This window comes from Crotalus tigris, unplaced genomic scaffold (assembly GCF_016545835.1).
Source record: "Crotalus tigris isolate CLP2741 ecotype Arizona unplaced genomic scaffold, ASM1654583v1 scf7180000024434.2432810, whole genome shotgun sequence".
NCBI classification, from domain to species: Eukaryota; Metazoa; Chordata; class Lepidosauria; order Squamata; family Viperidae; genus Crotalus; species Crotalus tigris.
The window spans coordinates 294,220-310,837 of record NW_024100603.1 but is presented as its reverse complement, the minus strand read 5'-3'; the positions used below and the strand labels follow the sequence as shown (position 1 = coordinate 310,837).

Below are 16,618 nucleotides of genomic sequence, written 5' to 3'. Positions count from 1 at the left end.
AGTTTACCAGTTCCTGTAAAACAGTGGTTCTCAACCTGTGGGTCGGGACCCCATTTGGGGTCGAATGACCATTTCACAGGGGTTGCCAAACAACGCAGTCCGCCATTTCCCCCCCCCTTTTCCTTAGCTGTGCTACTCCCTTTTATTCTATTGGCTTTTGAAAGCCAGTAGAATAGACTCTTGAATAGAGTCTAAGTCTATTGGCTTTCAAAAGCCAATAGGAATTGTCCAGGCTGTCTCTGCCCTGCTGAACCCGCCAAAAGTCCCATTCTGCAAATGGTGCTGCAAGTTGTCTGCAGCAAAGGCGAACTGTCTGGAAGTTTCCACCCCTCCTTGCTGAGCAACTACTAAAAATGTAAGTAAAAGAGGGCCAGGGGTGGGAGGTGGGAGGCTGGCGGGCGCAGGGAGGGTTGCTGGCATGCATGGGGCCCGGCGGATGCCTTACCGCCCTTTGGCTGGGCCAGCTGGTGGCCCAGCCGGTGATCGGCCTGCGCCGTCTCTGCCGCTTGCCAGTTACGCCTTGGCTGGCGCAGGGGGCGGCACCACGCATGCGCGGTGTTCCCGGGCAGGGAAAGTCCTCGACTTACGACCGGTTGGGTAGTCCTCAACTTACAACCGGTTGGGGTTCGCGGAATTAAAAAGGTTGAGAACCACTGCTGTAAAAGAAGCCCAGTACCCACTTAATTTTTTAATTAGACTGAGCACCGGATTCAAGGATAGTTACAAAATACTAATGAAGAATCTAAAGAAGGTAACAGATTCTGGACATGCAAGGGCTAGGGTTAGATTTTGTAGTTTGGTTCCTGGAGTAAGTAAGATATCCTCCTTAAATTTTGGGATGAATTGAGGTTGCCATTTATATATTAGTGCAAATACTTGTTATTGTTATTATCACTATTATCATGATTATTTATTAAACTTATTTACTGCCTATCTCGCAGCGAGATGACTCTGGGTGTCTTATAACATTAAAATAATATTAGAGTTAAGTCATAAATGATGGCAGGTTGACAGAAATTATATCAGTTCAAAGTATTATTTTTTGCATGCCTGGATGAGAACACTTTAACTTAATTCATGGATGCTAAGGGCTTATACCTGTCTTTTGGACCCTTTTGCAGTTCATCCGTTGCTCAAAGTTTTTAGGATTTTGAACAAGATGGAAAAGTGATATCCCTAAGCAAGTAACAATCCCTGAGCATTTCAGAAACATAGAAGTAAAATTTGCAAAATTCCTTTTTGATTTCATAGCCTCAAATTGCCAGTTTTACTTATCAGGGTAAGAATGAATTATATTTGCTAGAAATGCCCGAGATAGAGTTTTGTTCTCTTTGGCTTATTTTGAATGTGGTTGTGGATTGAAACAAATTTTAAGAGATGAATTAAAAAGCATTTTTACTTAGTCATAACCATGTTTGTCTTGCTCTCTTAAAAATAAGATTTTTTTCCACAATTCAGCATAGTTACTCTCATGGATTAAGTTTTTCTTTTAATACATGCTAAGTGCATGGAGAGTATCAGTAGATTTTTCTCCTGTTGTTGTAGAAGTTGTAGCATCTAGGGCTGCTTAATTCCTGCCAATTGTAAAGTTATTTACATCATTGCCTATAATGCTTTATTGAATAGTTGCATTTTTAGCACATTGTTTACTATTTATTCTCCTGGAGAGCACCTATTTTTTTTTCTTCTCCAGTGAACTTGCATAAGCATTCAAACAATAATTCTGTCCCTTTCTTTTCTTGTTCATATATTTACTACAAAAAATTTACTGTTACTAATGAAACAAGTCATGTTCTGGCATGTAGCTAGTTTAGCATCTGTAATAAAAGTGACACCTTTGATAAAAAAGTAACATTTTTTATTAATATAGGATGTTTCCTGCATATAATTGGAAGTATTCCTTGAACAGAATATCCATCAGTGTAGTAAAAAGATGGGCTTTATTTGCTTGATGTCTGTGTACCTTTGTCCACTCTGATTTGCTGTAGCAGCACTGTTAAAAATCTACAAGTTATGTATGCTGAGATTATTACACTAGGCTCTGATTTCAAGTGCTAGCAATCTATGGCCATGACTTTAGCCCCCCAACTGAATGTACTTGTCCCCATTTATGAATGTACTTAGATGGCTCCCAACTGTTTACAAGACAGCAGAGGTGAGATCTTTGATTGACAAGTTAGAAATGCATTCGATCATTCCCTCTGCCAGTCTCTGGTTCATGCTGTTAAAAATGTCAGCCTCTCCAAGTTTGAATGGCAGCCTGAGGGCCTCCAAAGCTTTTTGTTTTCTGAGATGGAAACACAAATTGGATGTGTGCCTGAGTGCACCATCCTAGGCTGTAATTTCATCTTTTAGCTAAGAACCACAAGGTACATGAACAAAGCACCCTGTAAACAATAATACTGGAGAAAAAAATAAACAAGGTCGTGTTCCTTGTACGTTGATCCACCAGTGTCCTGACCTCTATCACATTGAACATCTCCTCTCTGATTGCTGCTCCCTCTGGCATTTCAATGAGAAGGAGAGGCTGACATAGGGGATTTATCAAGATTTAAAGTTGCAGTGGCATTGCACATTTCTTGAATTGGCTATGAAATATTGAACCACCACATTCTGACATTCAGTTTTAAATACTGGTCTTAAAAATTACATTTAATCTCTTTAAGACCTCTCTATTCTTCTCATTATCAGCTCCCAAAGAACCTAAACGTAGTGAAGGATAGTACTGAAAATAAACAAGCATTTGATATTCATATTTAAATGCATCTGTTGTGGATAAAGCTTAGTTTTCCAGTATATTAGCTATCCAGTGAAGCTGACTCTGCATTTTGCTACGTAGCAGAATGAGCAAGCATATTATTTGAGGAAATATGTAGTTGAAGTGCATGTGTTATATACAGAATAATACAAAGGGAAAAGCTTATACTATGCAGACTCCCCAAGCTAGTTACTTACCAATATATTAGAGTATTTCATAATTTTTGAATGGCATAGTCTCTGATCTCTGGTGAGGGGGGTGGGGGTGGGTGGGTTCCAGGCTGGAAACTGGGAGTCCTTGAGGTTTAGTCCTGTCGTATGTGCAATGTCATCTGAGTGACTTTGTGCTAGTTACTCTTTTATAGACTGATTTGAATGTGTGCATGTATGCATTGGACACACACACACATAAACACGTATACCAAGTATAGATTTTCTTCCTTTTTTGTTATAATACAGAAAGTTATGCATTGGTATTATGACAAATGGCATATGTAGTAATAACTGGATGGAATACAGATACTCTTAAAGTTAACCTTACATTTCTGAGACTTGTGAACATCAGCTTAGCGGTATTGGAAATCTCTACAATGCAGTAATTGATTTTTTTTTTTTTGAATTGCAGATCGCACTAACTGAATTAGGGCAATTTTTGTATGGGTGTCAGTATGCATGTTTTGAAATTAGCAAATCCAGAGCTATGTGAGAAAGTAAGAAAATGGAGAGGAATAAGGAAATAGAGTATCCTTTGCTGCTACCTAATGGCAATTCTTGGTACTGTATGACTGCTAAAGGGATAATATATTCTTTATTTAAGTAAAATAAAAGATATTGTAGTGACTAATTAGAGTACAGATTCACAAAAATATAGTAATAGGCTATATTTTATCAGGTATAAAGAATTTAAATATTCACAGTTTATTTATATTTCAAAGGAAGAAGTTGTTCTACTATGTGCCACATAGAAGATGCTTATTAAATCTTAAAAAAATAAAGGTTGACCATTGCCTGAAAAATAAAGTTGCTTTTGCTTATTTCTTAAAATATAGCTGCTAACTCCAGCTGCTAGTATTAAACAAGGGTGTATTTTAGCTCATTTTCTGTTTTTTCTCTACATCAGGGCACTTAATTTTCTGAAGAGACCACATCAGACACTGGGACTGTTCCGGAAGGCAGAACCGATAGGTTGAATTTAATTTTGTTTAATATTCTTCTGCCATTCTTCTGTCACCGCCACTGCATTCTTGCTTGCTAGCTCCCAGTTGCATTCCAAACACTTGCCTGAAAGGCTGCAGTGGGTGGCTGAGCTCAGATCCCCTCACACAATGACTTCATTAGGCTGCTCCAGGTGAGGGACAAGCACTGCGCAGGTGCAGAAAAGTCCTTTCTCTCCTCGCCTTCCTGCAGATCAAACCAGCCGACTGAAAGAATGCACAGTAACTACACAGAGCTGGACCCCCCCTGTGGCATACTTATTTACATTTGATTTGTAATTTGCCACTGATCTCACATGGGCCAGACAGGATAGCCAACAGGCTGAATGTGGCCCAGTGGCTGTAAAATGCCCAGGTCTGCTCTACATCAGTAGGCTTAAACTTCAAATATTTGGAATTGTTAATCCAGGCTACAAGCTCCTGGAAAGCCCAAACCTATTCTTTAAAAAAGAACGTTAAAAGAAATTTAGCTGTCAGCTTAAGATTCTTCTGTGCAAAAAGAGGCTAAATATTCATCAGGTAGACTGAAAAGTATTTGAGGCTAAAGTCATACCAATAGAAGAGAATATATGTAGTTTGGGTTTTTGCTGTGGAATCCTTGTTACATTACTGGACTACATAACATCACTGATGACATTAACTGGTCGAGTAATGAACATCTGCAAGCAAACAACCAAGCTCAGAGAACATAAAGAACTTCACTCTAAAGTAGTAGAACAGTTGTGTTACGGGTTTTAAACATATGTCTGTAAGTACATAGAGAAGTCAGTCAGAGGATGATTATGTTTTCCATCTTCAAATGATATTGCAGCTGCCCTAAAACATAAAACAGATCCAGCATATGACCACCTATGTGAATTAGGCCTTCAGTGGTTGAGAACAGTTTCAGATGGACAGGAACTCTTAATGAACTACCAAACAAGGCTCAATTGAAATATCCCAAAATTAATGGTCTCCACCACCTGATAGAGTTTAGCAGCTCATTTAAGAATGTTCCTGCATAGCAGGGAGCTTGGTATAACAACAAACACATCTGGCCTCTAGAGCCCCACTTCAATCATATCTGGCTATCTAGAAACATATTCTGAAGATAACTGTAAATATGATCCACATCCTGAATTAATGTGATCCAGGAAAAAAAAATCCATAATGTTGAATGGATGGGTAGGAAAGAGACCAAACAAAATTACTCAAAAGTGAAAAGATTATTATTTAAGACAAGAATGAATGAGAAGAGTGACTGTTCAGTCAATACCTGCTTAGAAAGAGAGCTATTTGTTTGAATATGGTCACACATAAATTGTTCATGCATAGATAAGGCAAAGGAAAAGAATAGATTGTATGATCTGCTAATTTGATTGTTTATTATTAAAGATTAAAAGAATTATTGAAAGGTGCAAGAGTGATGAGATGTTCTGTAGTTGACATAATATTAGAATGAGATCTTGGGAGAAAATGAACGAGGGAAAAAAATGAGTAAAAGGAGAGAGAAAAAGATTGACTCCAGGAAGAAGAAAGGAATAAGTCCTATATAAAATAAATAAATAAAAGATTCATCTCCCAACAAAATGAATCAGAATGAATGCGATGTAAGAAAAGATGTGGAAGCTGCTTGAAACAGAAAAAGGAATCATGCTTCAATAGTGCATGGAGTTAATAGAAAGTGTGAAATTTAATATTTGGTAAAATAATGAAGAGAAAGAGATTGTGGATGAAGAAAAAGTGCTTATAAGAGAATGATAGCTGCAAAAACAATGAGGATGAGAGAAGTATTTAAATCTCTTTTGGAGAAGTAATTACAAAGAAATATAGTCAAAGAAAGGAAAAAATGGTTAAAACCAAGAACACACAGAAAAAAATGCAGAGCAATTTTGAAGGAAATAAGCAACATTTTAGAAATGGTGAAGACGATTATATATAGGGAACTTCCATCAAAGTAAATGGAATGAAAAGTAGTGAAATGATTTTTAATGATACTAAATGCAATGTTGGAAGGAACACCACAAAGATTTGTGTGGGCTTCAAAATAGAGTGCTGACAAGTGAAATTGAAATTTATATGATAAATGTTAGTATCCAAACAAAAATGATGAAAATGAAATAATAAAAGCTGTGAGAATGTTGTGGAAAAATCTAGATGTATTAAGAATTCTATTTTATGGGGCTTCTGGTTTTGCACGGTAGCGCAGCAGCTGAGGAATAGTGGTGCTCCACACCTTATGGCCAATTTTTTTCTGTTTGGAGACCCTAAATGAGCCTAAACTTGCCCTGGAGAGATGACAAAGAAGGAGGGTGCCCTGCCGACTGTGGAGAGAGGGCGGTCAATCCGGTTGTCCAGGGAAAGCCCTCCAGAAACCAGCAAAAGAAAGGCTAGCTTCACTCCAGAGTCTAGCGGAAGCTACAAGCAGCTGAAGCCAAAAAGCATTAATTTAAGCTTGATCGTAAACAACGTTTTTGGAACTGGGCAAGAATACCAATTCTCTCTCTTCTACTTGATAATTAATTTCCTGGAGGAAAAAATCCAAGAAGCAAAAATCCTCCGAAAGTGAGAAGGAGCAGGACACTTGCTCTACCCTCTACAGACGGAAGCAACGAATTAAACTTTTATGGGGGATAGAAATACATTGAAATGAAATGAATATAAGCCTTAAATCTAGATAAGTTTGAAATTGGTGGAATTACTTAAGATTTTCTTTTCAAAAGATTATTGATGAAAACAAAAGAGTAATTGCTTGTTTTGAAAAATGAAAAATGAACTGGTGCTGATATCTAGTGATGGATGAAAATATACAATTGTAGTTGCTCTGATACAGAAATTGACAAAAAGCCCAGAAAAAGCTTTTTGTGACCTTCAGTGTTTTAATTAAACAGAGAACAGCTGCAACAAAGAAAAGAAAACATTTTGGGCTATCTATAAAGCAAGAGCCATAAACCTCAGGAAAAAAACCCTGATCTTCCTAGATTATAAATACTTATTGAACTGTGACTCTAAAGCTGTTTGCTGAGAAATAGTTTTTTTTAGCTATCATGGATCATCAGAGATCTGCAGAAAGAACATATCAAGAAAAAACAAATACTTTCCAGGAGGAAATGTATGCCATGTTGCAATTAATACAAATGACAATGATTTCAAACCACGAGGAAATTGAAAACAACTTTGAAAATATAAATGAACACATTTTCAATTTAACTTCACAACAAAAATCTCTCAGAAAATAAAAAAAGGGAGCGATCAAATAAAGCAGACAACTGAACATAAATTAGAGAAAAGAGATTTAAAGATGGAACCCAACAATGGAAGGAATTATGACTTAACCCAGATGAAGAAAAACTTGCAGGAAATATCGGACATGGAAAAGATAACCTACATTTCAAGATTGCAAAATAAGTCTGAGGACAAGAAAAAAGATATGACAAAATGGATTATAGAGCTGTCAGGAGAACTACGAGAACTTGAGAGACAAAAAATGATAATAGAAATTAAGAAAGAAAGAAAGAGAAAAAGAAAGAAAGAAAGAAAGAAAGAAAGAAAGAAAGAAAGAAAGAAAAAGATTTTCAATGAAAATGAAGGGGCAAAACATTCCTACAAAAACATCTTACTTGACTTGCCTCTTGTACCTACAACATCTGCAAGACTATGGGAAGATATTCTGGTCTAGCGGAGCATACTGATTAGGAAAGATGTTTGGCAAAAAAAGGCTAAAGTTAGAATTAAGAAATTAGATGATAGGATTTATCAGATGGAATATCGAAAGATTAAACAGCTGTTTGAATATGGTTAAAGAAATAGAAAAATTCTGGATATAAATGAATTTTAGTTTAAGAGGGATGGACCCCTCAAATAACATAGTTTTTTTTATGATATGAGAAATATAAAAATGTTGGGACGGTTTATATGAGGGAAATGTTTTAGATATTTAAGTGTAATTGATTTTGAGAAAATTTCAATTGATAAGAATGTTTTGAATAGATTTAAAAGATTAGTGATTGGATTTAATAGATGGAATATTTAAAGATTAAACATTTGTTTGAATATGGTTAAAAAGAATAGAAAAATCCTGGATATAAATGTATTTTAGCTTAAGAGAGACATGTTTCTCACATAGTATACTATTTCCTTTTTTCTTTTTTTGTTTTTCTTTTAAGATATGAGAAATGTAAAATTGTTGGGATGGCTTGTATGAGGAAAAAGATTTAAATACTTAAGTGTAATTAACTCTGAGAAAATCTTAACTGGTAAGAATGTTTTGAACATTGCGGGGAAAACAAATTTAAATAAGAACTTTGAAAACAGGATTTATGACAGAGTAATTAAGATGATCAATTAGAAAAGAAGCTTTATATTAATGGGGTTGTTACTTGTAGAAATACTAGAAAAATGTTTATATTCAATTGTTATCTATCAAAATACTAAGAAATGTACTAATTCAAGGCTGATAAAAGAATATTGGAAGAAGAGAAAATCAAGAAAAGCTACTATGTGGATTAGGGAATTATAGAAATTAATTGTTATTGATTGTTTTTAAATATAAACCCAGACAACAGGCTGTTTACAAAATATTAAGGTGATTATGTTAAAAAATTAATACAATATATTAAAAAAAGAATGCTATTTTATATTTAGAGATGGGCTTTTATCTCCCAGGAAAGCTAGAGTTTGGTACTATTTTTCTAAAGTTAACTTTTTCCCCCCAGGAGGTCTGATCCTGTGAGTTCTTAGAGAACATCTTATCAACTAGTGGGGGGGGGGGGAAAGCTGCCATATTTCACTTGTAAGAGAAATACTGAGAGATTTCGTAGGATGGTATTTTAAGGAAAATTTAACTATTGAGGTTCTTAAAAGATTGTATTTGTGGGGAGAATAGTGAAACTATTAAGAGAAATGCAGTTTTCTAATTTAATTCCAATGAATAATAATTTTCCAATTTTCCAAATATTGCTTAACTGTATATAGTTCATTGCAGAGTCAGCCAAAGTTCAAACTAGATTTGGCATTTTTAGCCACCTATTGAGTCCTTCCCAAGAACCAAAGATAGGCAGATGTGGATGCCTGATGATGTTAGAGGTATTGTTGCAGGATGTAAGCTGTTCCCAATAAAATGGCCTTTTTAAATTGACTGATGGTGAATTTGTCAATGCTGATGGTGTTCAAGTGGTGCTCCAGTTGTTTTGGGATTACACCCAAGGTGCCTATCACTATTGGTACTACCTTTGCTTTCTTTTGCCACAGTTGTTCTATTTCTATTTGTAGGTCTTTGTATTTTTTGCTTTCTTCTCCAGTTCTTTCTCTTCTATTCTGCTTTCTCCAGGTGCCAAGTCCACTATCCAGACCTTTTTGTCTTTCTTATCAACAGTCATTAAGTCTGGGCTGTTATGTGACAGATGCCTGTTTGAAGTCTAAATGCCCAGAGTGCTTTAGTTTCTTCATTTCGTATTACTTTCTCTATTTTATGGTCCTACCAGTTTGCTTGCAGGCAAATGATATTTCTTGCAGATCTTCCAGTGCACCATTGTTGCATTGTCATGTCGTTGTTTGTAGTCAGTCTATGGGATCTTCTTGTAGCAGCTAACCAGTTGATCCACTGTTTCTTCAGCTTCTTTGCATAAGTGACACTTGTCTTCTCAATTCTGGCTCTGTGTGCATTTGTTCTTAAGGCTTGGTCTTGCGCAGCCAGAATTAGCCCCTCTGTCTCTTTCTTCAATTTTCCCGCTCTTAGTCATTACCAGGTCTGGTTGTTATCTGCTTTGCCTGTTATTTTTTTTTCATTGGTTATAAACACTTTGCCTTGCCAAGTCTCTTTTCTATTCTTCCTTTGGTCTTTCTTGTAGATCACTTTGGTCTTTCTGGTACTCATTAAGCCTTCATGGTGTTCTAGCTTCTGTGCATGTTCTTCACTGTCCTTCAGATATTCTTCCAATGCACTTGCAACATTCTGCACCCATCTATTTTCATTGGTAAGTAGAGTCTGTCAACATCACTGCATGGATGAAGGGCATGATTCATTATCATTATTTTTTGTGGTCTTCCTACCCAGCTATTTTTAGTTCTGCTTGAGTCCGTTCCACTATTCCAGCTATGTAATGCCCAGGTGTTAATTGCCTTAGTGGTATTTCCTCCACTGAACTTGGACTTCACCCATGATGTATTCACTTCTAACCTCCTTCTTGATTTTGGTGTGTTCGATGTTGTCAGCTTGAAGGATGTCTTAAGTATTTGTAGTGATTCAGAAGTGTATTAATAATTACATTTTCCAGACTGGGATTGTGCTGTGCTTTTTAGAAAAGGAGATAGTCAAACCCTTGTTGATCATTAGGCTGAAATGGAAATTTAGTATGCTGTTGCATAAAGCAATTGAAAAGAAGATAAAGAGATATTTACAAGGTTTACTCTTAGAGAATGCATCTTAATATTAGAAATTGATGGAAAAAACGTGAATCAAAAACTTGGAGTACCTTAATGCTTCATCATTTAACCAAAGAGATTAGAATTAGTTGTAACATCATTCATTAATTTTTGGAAAGCATTATTTTATCTTAAGGGAGCCTTACTGCCTCCTGCTGATTGGAAACAGAAGTCTTTTTTGTAGCAAGTCCAACTTGCCTTAATGCCTGCAGGGTAGTGTTAAGTTATAGGCAGTAAAGAATCCATTTTATATACTGTGCAAAAAGCTTTTTAAAACAATCTATTTCTGAACCTAAATTGTCCTGGGACTAGTTCTTGACATAAAAATTCATAGAAATCTCTTTTTTCCCCTCCCATTTTCCCTGTGTATGGTTACTCTTTGCTTTAGTGATGTAATGTTAGAATTCACATTGGCCAGGTTGTTCTGTAAATTAAACACTGACAGCTCCCCTCAGGGGAACAGCCAATGTATTTATGATGATGTGCTGATTACACAAAATACACTGCAAGCAGAAAACAGCTGCAGAGAACAAACCTCTTAAAAAATACAATTACAAATCGTACCCTTAGTATTTCTAGTGGTGAGGGTAAAATACAACATGTTAATATAAGGAGACTTTTTGTTTTGTTTTTAAGATGGCTTGTGAAAGATGGGAGATCTGAAGGGGAAAAAATAAAACCTTTAAAGTACAATTGGATTTGCATGTAGTCCTTTGGAGCTTATATGTGTAACTTATATACAGTAATGTACATTTTTTCTTTCTTTTTTTTTTATGATTTTTTTCCCCTTTAGATTTCCAACTAATTTATGGCAGTTCCATCTGAGTCCATTACTTGGTTCTTTATTGTCAATTTAGTTTTTTATTTAATATGATAACATACATGTAGATCTTACAGATACTTTGTTACGTACTGCGATACTATCTTTACTGCTTTTTTTAGTTAACTAAGCTAATTATCAGATTTTGTATACATATGACAGCTTAAGAGACTAGTTGAATCTACTATGATTTCTGCTATTATATCTGCTATTATTTCTACGAGTTTTCTTTTATTAACATTAACATTAATTTTTAAACTAGACTTGTCATAATGAAAACTTCATCCCAAGTGAGGTTTCTATGGGAAACAGGGATGGTGAAAGCAGATATGCCTGAAATGTATGTGACCTATGTTATTCAGGGGTTGCTTAGCTGAATTTAAAGTGACTGTAAAATTTCTGGCAATGTTAATGTAAAGAAGAAGAAATAGGGAGAAGAAGGGGAGAAGAAATAATGCACTAATAAACTAGTGCATAAGAGATGTGTAATGAGAGTGCATTCATACACGCACAATCATAATATAAAAATGAAAATAAAGTTAGTAGAGAAATGGGGAAGAGAAAGAAAGGAGAAGTAATAGTATAGGATAAAGGAAAAGAAAAAAAAGCATTGACATCTAATTTTTTTCAGTAAAGTAGAATACAAAGTAAAATTACAGCCTCAACTTTTTACTTTGACATGTTTAATAAATACTAGTCATTTCTATAACAACCATGTGTGGTCCCCCAATCATTGTAGCCCACAGCCTACTTTTTCTCTTAGGTAGGTTTCCCCAAATTTTATGAGAATGAGGAGTCGGCAAGCATATATGTGGATATGGGAAATCAAGAAAAAATGGTTGTGTTGATTCATGAAGATTTGAAATATTTTATCTTATAGCAAAGCCAATATAAGCTAGAGCAGCGGTTCTCAACCTATGGGTCGCGACCCCATTTGGGGTCGATCGACCTCTTTTGTGGGGTCGCCAAACGCGGCTATCCGCCATTTTGTCCCCTCCGGGGGCGCGCTGCGCCTCCGGGGGGGCGGTGCCGCGCATGCGCGCCGCACGTGGGGGCGGTGCCGCGCCTCCGGGGGCACCACCGCGCATGCGTGCCGCGCGTGGGGGTGGCGGCGCGCCTCCGGGGGTGGCGCCGCGCATGCGCGCCGTGTGGGGGGCCCCGCCCCCATGCGCACCGCGCGGGGGGGTGGCGCCGCGCAAGCGCACCGCGTGCGGGGGCCCTGCCCCCATGCGCGGCCGTGCCGCGCGTGCGCACAACGTTTGTGTGACGGGGGTCGCCGTCACACAAACGTTGAGAACCGCTGAGCTAGAGTATTCTTTGAGATGGCTTCGTTACAGGCCATATGGTTGTTGTTAACTGGAATCCATGCAAGATAGGCACATAGCTTAATAATACTAAGAGAGTTGGGAGGGACCTTGGAGGTCATCTAGTCCAACCCCCTGCTCAGGCAGGAAACCCCATACCATTTCAGACAAATGGCTGTCCAGTCTCTTCTTAAAAACTTCCAGTGTTGGAGCATTCACCGCTTCTGGAGGCAGGTTGTTCTACTGATTAATTGTTCTAACTGTCAGGAAGTTTCTCCTTAGTTCTAGATTGCTTCTCTCTGATTAGTTTCCATCCGTTGCTTCTTGTCCTGCCTTCAGGTGCTTTGGAGAATAGATTGACTGCTTCTTCTTTGTGGCAAGTAAAGTCCAAGTAAATAATACCTACAGCAGTGGTTCTCAACCTTTTTAATGCCACGACCCCCAATCGGTCATAAGTCGAGGACTACTCAACCGGTCGTAAGTCGAGGACTACTCAACTGGTGCAGCACTGTTTGCAGAATGGACTTTTGGCGGGCTCAGCAGGGCAGAGACAGCTTGGACAATTCCTATTGGCTTTTGAAAGCCAATAGAATTAGACTCTATTCAAGAGAGTCTATTCTATTGGCTTTCAAAAGCCAATAGAATAAAAGGGAGTAGCACAGCTAAGGAAAAGGGGAAAAAAATGGCAGACTGCGTTGTTTGGCGACCCCCGTGAAATGGTTGTTCGACCCCAAATGGGGTCCCGACCCACAGGTTGAGAACCACTGGCCTACAGCATTCTCTGGTCCACTAATTTTGTCACCTGGTCAAAGAATGCAGTAAGATTTGTCTGGCATGATCTGTTTTTGACAAACCCATGTTGGCTTTGTTTGCCTCTAGGTGTTCACTGATTCGTTGCTTGACTATCTTTTCCAGAATCTTCCCAGGTATTGAGGTCAGGCTGATAGGGTCTGTAGTTTCCTGGATTCATTTTTTTTTTCCTTTTTTGAAGATGGGAACTATATCAGTCTTTTCCAGTCCTCTGGTAGTTCCCCAGTGCTCCAGGATCTTTGAAAGATATAGTTCAGTGATTCTGAGATACAGTTCAGTGGTTCTGATTATTAACTGTGCTTCAAACTGTTAACTCATATGATACATTTTCCAATTTTTTTCAAATGTTAATCCATACAGTAGATCTCAAAAAAGTTAGGTGAGGACACAAAATCTTTTTGTATTACAACTCTGCTGTAGAAAGGTTAACATCTAGGCCTTCTTAAACATCCTTTTAGGTGGCCAGAAAGTGTACAAATAACATTTTGATGAGTTGGTCTTACCTTTAAAAACATAATGAATATTCTCCAAAATACAAAATTATCCATGTTTTAAAATAGAATATTCCAACTCTGCACGGCAAATTTCTTGCATATTATCAATCAATATATTACTAAAACTCTTATGTCTGATTGTTTGACCTTCATTTGAGTGAAATGGTACATCCTAGGACCTAGGGCAAAAAGTTTTGAATCAACATATCTCAAGTGGGCAAACTTACAGGATGCATCTGGGATCCATCACTCATATGGGACTGAAATTTAGCAAAGTTGTGCCATGGTCAACTATGGTGATATTATCATTATTTTCAATGCTACCTCCCAGCGTTCCACAAGAAAAGTCAATGGGGAAGCTGGAAGGTAAATAAGTGGCTGCTGCCAGGTGGGAGAGAAAGTGAGGGGAATGAAGGGGAGGTGTTGGGTGCAAAAGGAAGAGAGCAAGTTGCATGGGTCATGGAGGGTGCACAGCGGTGTGTGAGAAGCTCTGTGCAAATCAGGTGTGTGCAAGAGTGCAAAGGAATGCATGAGAGACACTGCATGGGTCAGGGAGGATGCATAAGGATACAGGTGTGTATGTGAGAAGCACTGTGCAGGTCATGGAGGATGCACCAGAGATGCAGTTTGGGTTGGGGAAGATGTGTGAGTATTGATATGGAGATATCTCTGAAACAATGACCCAACGGATCATGGTTTTGTGTCTTATAATACTCTTTAGCCATCCATGGAAGTAACTTTAGCCATCCATGGAAGTAACTGTAGTTTACACTTTTCCAAAATACTTCCAAAATTAATTTTGGTGTTTCAGAAGCTGCTAACTTATTAGTTTTAAAACTGAGAAACCAGAAAGTACTTTAATTGAATACATTGTCTTTCAGTAGTTTTAGACAATCCAAATTCTTGCAAAAAGAAATATTTTTAAAGGAATCATTAATATGGTTAGTCCTCAACTTGCAGGCATAACTGGGACTAAGCAATGTGATTGTTAATTGAGTTGCATCCAATTTGACAACTTTTTTGTAGATTAAGTGAACCAGATTTCCCCCATTGACTTTGCTGGAAAATCCCTTGGGATAGTTGCAAATGACAATCACATGACTCTGGGACACTGCAACTATTGTAAATACATGATAGTTGTCAAGTTCCTGAATTTTGATCACATGATTACATGGACACAGTGATGGTTATAAGTATGAAGGTTGGTTATAAGTAACTTTTGTCAGTACTGTCTTAACTTTAAATGGTCATAACTTTAAAAGAATGGTCATAAGTCAAGTACTACGTATAAGCTGGACAAGAATTGTAATACCATTTTCTGCCCAAATATTCAACAGCTACCACAGAATAACATTTACCTGTAAATGTTAAATTAGAATCATCCCAAAGTGTCACTTGTTTATATGAACAGGAATCAAACCTAAAGGTCCAATTCCAAATTTTTTCAATATGTCTTGTAGCCTTAAATGCTGAAAAAAAACAACTGAATTCTGATTAAAAGAAAAAAAAACTAGGTCTTTGGTATAAAAGAGATTAGGTAATAATTTTCTAATTTTGCCATTATGGCTTTTGAAGTAAATTTCTATGCATGCAGCTCCAAAAGAAAAATGTGAGTGAAAGTAATAAAATTGAACATCAAAAAAACTAAAAAAAAATTCACCACCCAATTTTCATATGGAAGTTGCAGTTCAGATAATTCCTTGGTATCTATATATCTTCAAAGGTTTTCTTGATAATTACGTATCTAAGGCAAATTAACAAAAAAACATTTCTTAGGATATACAATATATCAATATAATGTTTATTCTTTAACGATACTTATCGTATTTTCCAGCGTATAAGACGACTGGGCTTATAAGACAACCCCCAACTTTTGAGAAGATTTTCATGGTTTAGAAAGTCATCTTATACGTCAGAAAATATGGTAGCAATGCTCGCTGGAGAAGCTTACTCTTCCTTGCTCAAAAATGTTGGGAGGGAGGGAAGGGGAAGGAAGGAAGGAAGATTGAAGGGGAAAGGAAGTAGATGGAGAAGGAAGGAGATTGAAGGGGAAAGGAAGGAAGGAAGGAGAGAGAGATTGAAGGGGAAGGGATGGAGATGGAAGGAAGGAAGATTGGAGGGGAAAGGAAGGAGATTGAAGGGGAAAGGAAGGAAGGAAGATTGGAGGGGAAAGGAAGGAGATGGAGAAAGAAGGAGATTGAAGGGGAAAGGAAGGAAGGAAGGAAGATTGAAGGGAAAAGGAAGGAGATTGAAGGAGAAAGGAAGGAGATGGACAAGGAAGGAGATTGAAGGGGAAAGGAAGGAGATGGACAAGGAAGCCGATTGAAGGGGGAAGGAAGGAAGGAAGGAAGGAAGGAAGGAAGGAAGGAAGGAAGGAAGGAAGGAAGGAAGGAAGGAAGGAAGGAAGGAAGGAAGGAGAGAGAAGGGGGGAGGCGCTGCCAAGGACGCACAAACAGCTCCGTACAATTGCTCAGGGAGGGGGTGAGGCTCTGGCAGAGCTTGGTGGAGAGCCAAGCAGCAGCACATCCGGGGCCTTGGAAGCTGCGTGGACGATTAAAACTTTGAAGAGAACCAAGCTTTGAAACCTTTTCTTCCACTTAGTGCAATAAACAAAGCAAAAGGCTTTCACTATATCTTGGCTGTGGTCAAACGAGCTTGCCTCTGGTCACGAAGGAAAGTAGCCAGGAGCACATAACAAAATCATGCAGCGTAAGGATAAGAACATTTGGGGAGAGAAAGAATGAATATGCAGCAGCAGCCGACATGTTTCAGCCTCGTCCCTTCACTGCTTCCACACCGCGGAGGAAAAGAAACAGC

At 37.8% G+C, this 16,618-nt stretch overlaps 1 protein-coding gene across 21 annotated transcripts in view; it reads left to right on the top strand.

The window, feature by feature from the left end:
• Positions 1-16,618, top strand: part of BTRC (beta-transducin repeat containing E3 ubiquitin protein ligase) — a 181,313-nt gene that overhangs the window by 57,511 nt on the left and 107,184 nt on the right. The window contains exon 5 of one of the 21 annotated variants that reach the window (XM_039331216.1): positions 3,878-3,942. The exons of the other annotated variants lie outside the window; for them this stretch is intronic. The gene's annotated coding sequence lies outside the window, so the exon portion shown is untranslated. The remainder of the gene's footprint in view (positions 1-3,877; positions 3,943-16,618) is intronic. 21 annotated transcript variants of the gene reach the window in all.